A 6000-nucleotide genomic window follows, 5' to 3' on the forward strand; every position below is an offset into this window, starting at 1 on the left:
ATAACTTATTTAAAATAAAAAATAAAAAATTAAAAGACTGCTGAATTAAAGTCAATGCTCGAAAGTTATTTTTATGTCTTATTTTAATAGTCACGTTTCTCAATTTCAGAGTTCACTGTGAAGCCCCTGGAATTAAACACATGCACACGCGCACGCAGACGCGCACGCAGACACGCACGCACGCAGACACGCACGCACGCAGACACGCACGCACGCAGACGCGCACGCACGCAGACGCGCACGCCGCACCAGTCCAGCTGGACGGAAAGGAGCCGTCGGTGCCTGGCACGTACACCTACGCAAACACGTTCGGTTCCGTTTCTGCGGGCCGTCCAGTTCGCTGAGGTTTCTCCTCGTAACATACGGCCGCTTCTCCACCGCTTGCTTTAGCTGTAGACAAGAGGGAAGCGGGAAAGACAGGACCTCACGGGGCAGAGCCAGCAGCCGGGGGCACAAAGGATCGGGGGTCGCTGGGACCGCCCTAGAAGGAAAATCAACACTGGAGCAGAGTATGTTCTCTGTCCACGAAGTCCCAGGACTCCAGAGCGCTTCCAAGTGACATTTCAGAATGGCGATGGCCAAGGGACAGCTCTGTGTCTCCCGTCCCCTCCCATGTTGAGGGGGCGTGGCGCTGCCTGTCCCCCGCCGGGACCCTGGGCTGTGTGGCACAGACAACACGTTGTGGTGGTCCCGATCAGCAGGAGACAGGCGTGAACCTGACGTTGACCGTGGGATTTTGGATTTGGTCCTGATGCCCCACAGGCCTCGAGTGATTTGGGGAAGGAGGATTCGGTGTGTTTTGTGTCTCTGAAAGAAACAGATACTCACGGCTAAGTGGATGCACTGCGATATTGTTCCGTATGACCCGTGTCTGTCTACACGGCAGGCTGCGATGGAAGCCGTGTGCACATCTCCCGCGAGGACTGAGTTTCCACACAACACAACCCGGGTCAAAGCTCCGACTCTGAACAGAGGCTCTAAGAGGCAGCGGCCGCTCCTTCCAACCCCTGTCACCTGTGCTCTCAGACGACCGGGCTGCAGACAGCTTCTCCTGCTGGGTGTCTTGGAACGAGAAAAATGAGAAATAACGCAAGACGCTGATAATCTGGGATTGTTTGTCGCTACAGCAAAGTTGACTCACCAACGTGGTCGTTTTGCAGGGGACACAGTGCAGCCCCTGACGACTGTCGTGTGGACTGACCCCAGACTGTTTTCATTGGAAATCATGATTTCACCAACCCTAACTATGCGTTCTTGGTGCTTAGAGCCTCAAAATGCTGACGTAAATTTCCATGGCATCTCAGAGCCTTAATGGGGTTCCCCGATGACCCCTCTGTTCAGGAGATCTTTTAATTTTTTTTTTTTTTTTTTTTTTTTTTAGTATTTCTTGCTGCAACATGAAGATTCCACATTGGTGTTTTCCATGAATATATTTTTTTTTACTGAAATGAAATTGAAACTTTGAAGTGTCTTTCAATATTACATCTTTAAAATTCTGTGGCTGCACTCAAAATTTCCTGAGATGGAATACATATCTGCATGATTCGTCTTTGGTCTCTGGTTATTTCAGAAATGACTAAATCTACATTATTCTAAAACTCAAGGTAAGTAATGCCATTTTTGAAGACTGGGGAGTGACATGGTGATTTATGTTAGCATATAAGCTTGTGTTCAAAGCATCCTATTTTAAATATGAGGAGGGAAGCCCAAGAAAAAATTAGATTTCCTTTTGGAAAAGCTGTGTCTTTGTCCTTGGAAAAGTCTTGTTAAATCACGTCTTTGATTAACCTGCTTTGCACCTTTCTTACAACAAGAGCATTTTAATACCTGTTGTCTCGGGCATCACTGTGTGTCGAGGCCGCAGTGCACATGGCACTTAACCTGCTCATTTTTTTCAGCGAGGAACATGCTGGTTCACCTGACGTTCTGCGGTTTCTCCTTGCTCTGCCCTTGCTGTTTAGACGAGAGCCCCTTTGAGGAATCTCCTCATTCACAGCGACCGGCTGCTGCCCTGCTAACAGGGCTGTGGGACCACGTCAGGAGGGAGGTCAGACCCACTCTATGAAGAATCTGAACGCTGAGAAGAGAATGATTAGAAATAAAAGAGGCAGGTGACGTCCCCTGTGACGGCCTGACACCAGACTTTGCTCACCCTTCCAGAGCTGTTTGGTCTCTGTCGTCACTAAAGCACGGCTTTAAAACTGTTTATATAATAGCCTGCAATACTCAGATGTCCATCCAATCAACCCTTCTTGCATTAATGAGAGTCCATTAAATTAGTTGCCGCTCAAAATAAAATGCTAATTTTTCTCATTGAAGTGGAGTTGATTTACAATATTGTGTTAGTTTCTGGTGCACAGCATAGTGATTCAGTTATGCATGCATGTAAATATTCTTTTTCATTATAGGTTATTACAAGACATTGAATATAGTTCCCTGTGCTGTACAGTAGGTCCTTGTTGTTTATCTATTTTATATATAGTAGTGTGTACTTGATAATCTCAAACTCCTAATTTATCCCTCCCTATCCCCTTTCCCTTTTGGGAACTAACCATAAGTTTCTTTTCTATGTCTGTGAGTCTATTTCTGTTTTGTAAATAAGTTCATTTTTTAAATTCCACATATAAGTGATATCGTGTGATATTTGTCTTTCTCTGTCTAACTTACTTCACTTGGAATGACAATCTCCAGGTCCCTCCATGTTGCTGCAAATGGCATTATTTTATTCTTTTTATGGCTGAGTAGTATTCCATTATATACATATACCACAGCTTCTTTAATCTGTCCAGGGACATTTGTGTTGCTTCCATGTCTTATCTTCTGTAAACAGTGCTGCTATGAACATTGGGGTACGTGTATCTTTTCAAATTAGAGTTTCCTCTGGACACACGCCCAGGAGTGGGGTTATTAGATCATATGGGAACTCTATTTTTAGTTTTTTAAAGAATCTACATACTGTTTTCCATAGTGGCTGCACCAACTTACATTCCCACCAACAGTGAGGAGCAGTGTTCCTCAGACTAGCACGCACAGTATGATTTGAGCTTCACTTTTCAGCTATCAGTTCTAAGCTTACCTCTCCGGCACATTCCAAACGCCTGGAAAACAGAAAAGAAGCTGCTCCACAAATGTGCTCCCCGACGGCCTGGGCTCTGGCCTTGCTGATGTTATTTTCTGTCCCTAGAACTTGCATCCAACTGTGTCTGACCAGACTTTCCCCGACATTAACTCATACACAAGTTCTGCCTCGTCATAAAAGCACCTTGACCCTAAGATGGCACTTCCCGCTTGTATATTTTTCCTCATTTAATAATTAATGTATACTTGCAGCAACACATGAAAATAAAATCTTAAAAGAGTTGGTTCTTGTGATCCCTCTACCACATGGGCAGCACTGTTCATAATAGGTTCCCAGCAAATATTTTGCATACTAAACTGGAACTTGGATTATTCATCTCCTTGTTAGTTCCTGGTTGTGCCAGTCAATTTATCAGGTGGTAGCGATAAGCTAAAAGCAATAGAAAATCCAAAATGGCGTAAGACATTAAAAAGATGTATTAGCTCATGGAAGTGACAGAGTCTAAGTGCAGGACGCCCGAGAGGCCGGGATTCACGACGCTTCTGCCCCGTCTCCCACGTGACCGTCCTCTCTCTGCCCTGCTCCACACGCCGCCCTCGTGCCCGGCTGTGAGGAGCCCCGGACCGATGCGCGCGTCTGCACACACACAGACACAGAGGAGTAGAGATGGGTTTTTATGTTAGATTATTCCTCAAAGCAGAGGGAATTTCTGCAAAGAAAATGTCCTTGGCATCTGTTGACTGAAATTGGGGAAAACGGCTGTGCTGACTCTAACCCTCATTGCAGATGGACGGCCTGGGTCCCTGAGCCTCCTGTCCACGAGGGGAGAGGGGCCCGGAGACCATCAGGTGCACCACGGCTTAGGGAAGTGGTCAGCTTCCCTTGAGGCAGTGAGTCTGCAGAAAAGGAGAAAGGGGTCCTGGGAGGGCAGCCCGGGTGGACCCACATCCCACCCCACCCCCCCCCGGCCCCCTTCCTCCCTGACTGTTCCGCAGGGGCCGGAAGGTACCGCAGGCCACGTGCCGCCCCCGGGCACAGTCCTCTGATGCGACACACGGAAGTCCTCACCGCTGGCCGATTTCCTCATTAATCCTCCCCGTAAACGTGCGCTGTAGGCCCCGCAGCGCCGTCCTGGGACGGAGAGGAGAAGCTGGCAAGCCGCCGAGACGCCGCTGGGACCACGGGGCCCCCGAATCACCTCCAAACGCTGGATGCGTTCAGATTCTTCACGACGTGAGAAAAACCAAACTGCTTACGTCCGTGTAACTGGCTTTTCCGTTACTGCAGGTGGAAGTACAACGAAAGCATATGGTGGGAAAACCACACGTTTCACTTCAGTAAACAGAGGAAGAGGTGTGACCCCCAGAACCTGACGCGAGCATCAGACCTGGTCCTGCCTTTCACAGGCTTCAAGGCGTTCGTGTTAGGACCTCACCGACCCTGACTTTTCCCACCTGCACACCGGCCATCAGTACAGCGAGTTGTGGCCAAGTACAAGGGGTCTGATACCTAAAACCACAGCTTGTTCAGAAATTCTGGGAGCTTAAAATTCTATGAAAAGGCTCTGTAATATGTGCTTCGAATGATTTTTTGAAATCTTTTTTGAAGTATTTTTTAATTTCTGAAGATCGTTAATATATCTGAGGAAGGGCAGTGGCCACACGACACTCGATCACCGCCCTGTCCTCTCGTGATGGGGTGTGGTGGTCACTCGGGCGGCAGTGCCCTTTGATCTGGGGACCTGCGCGTGGAGTCCGATTCCCTGGAGGCCGTGGGCGCGGCCGGGGCGCCCTCCCGCGCCGCCCCGCCCTGGCCTGACAGCTTGTGTATAAACCCCTCCCTCCCTCCCTCCCGTTTGGACACGGCCTCCCCCTCTCTTCTCTGACTCATTCTCTTCTGTGTCTCAAAATTCTCTTCACTCCTTGCCTCCAGGGCAGTGACGATCAGAGTGTGGTTCCCGGTCCCCCAGGATCGCGGAGGGTCTTTAAGTGGAAACCCTATTTTCACAAGAACGATAGTATGTAATTTGCTTATTTTTAAAATTGAAGGATAGTCCATTTGCAGCGTTGTGCTAGTTTCTCGTGTGCAGCGTAGCGATTCAATTATACATTTTATATGTATATTCCTTTTCATATTATTTTCCATTATAGGTGACTACAAGATATTGAATATAGTTCCCTGTGCTCTACAGTAGAAACTTGCTGTTTATCTATTTTATATATGGTAGTTGTACCTGAAAATCCTGAACTCCCAGTTTATCCCTCCCCAACCCCCTTTCCCCCTGGTAACCGTGAGTTTGTTTTCTACGTCTGTGAGTCTATTTCTGTTTTGTAAATAAGTTCATTTGTGTCCTTTCTTTAGATTCCACATATAAGTGATCTCATGTGGTATTTCTCTTTCTCTTTCTGGCTTACTTCACTTAGAATGATGATCTCCAGGTCCACCCATGTTGCTGCAAATAGGAGTTGTGGTTTATTTATACAATGGAAAACTACTCAGCCATAAATAATAGTTTAAAATTGCCATTTTAAATGAATTTAGATATAACATTTTAACTTTAAAAAATTTTAACTTCTATAAGAAATAGTGATATTTATAACCCACATTAGAAAAAAGCACATTAGTCCTCAAATAATTTTTAAGGGATGTTAGAATCTCTGAGAAGCAGCCTCACACAGAACACCTTTGGTTCTTTTCCTTAGTGACTCGTTCAGAACAGAATATTAATGACATTTGGCTCTGAAAAGCAAAGTAAGAATTATATTTGGTCATAGCACAAAAATATTTCTCTTCAGAATATATTAATCAAGATTTATAAAATGATTATCCCAAATGAAAGCTCATCAAATGGAAATTACTTAACTTTTAAGGCATATAAATAAATGTGTGTGTGTATATATATATATACGTATAATAAACTG

The sequence above is a fragment of the Camelus ferus genome, chromosome 29 (genome assembly GCF_009834535.1).
Source record: "Camelus ferus isolate YT-003-E chromosome 29, BCGSAC_Cfer_1.0, whole genome shotgun sequence".
In the NCBI taxonomy this organism is placed as follows: Eukaryota; Metazoa; Chordata; class Mammalia; order Artiodactyla; family Camelidae; genus Camelus; species Camelus ferus.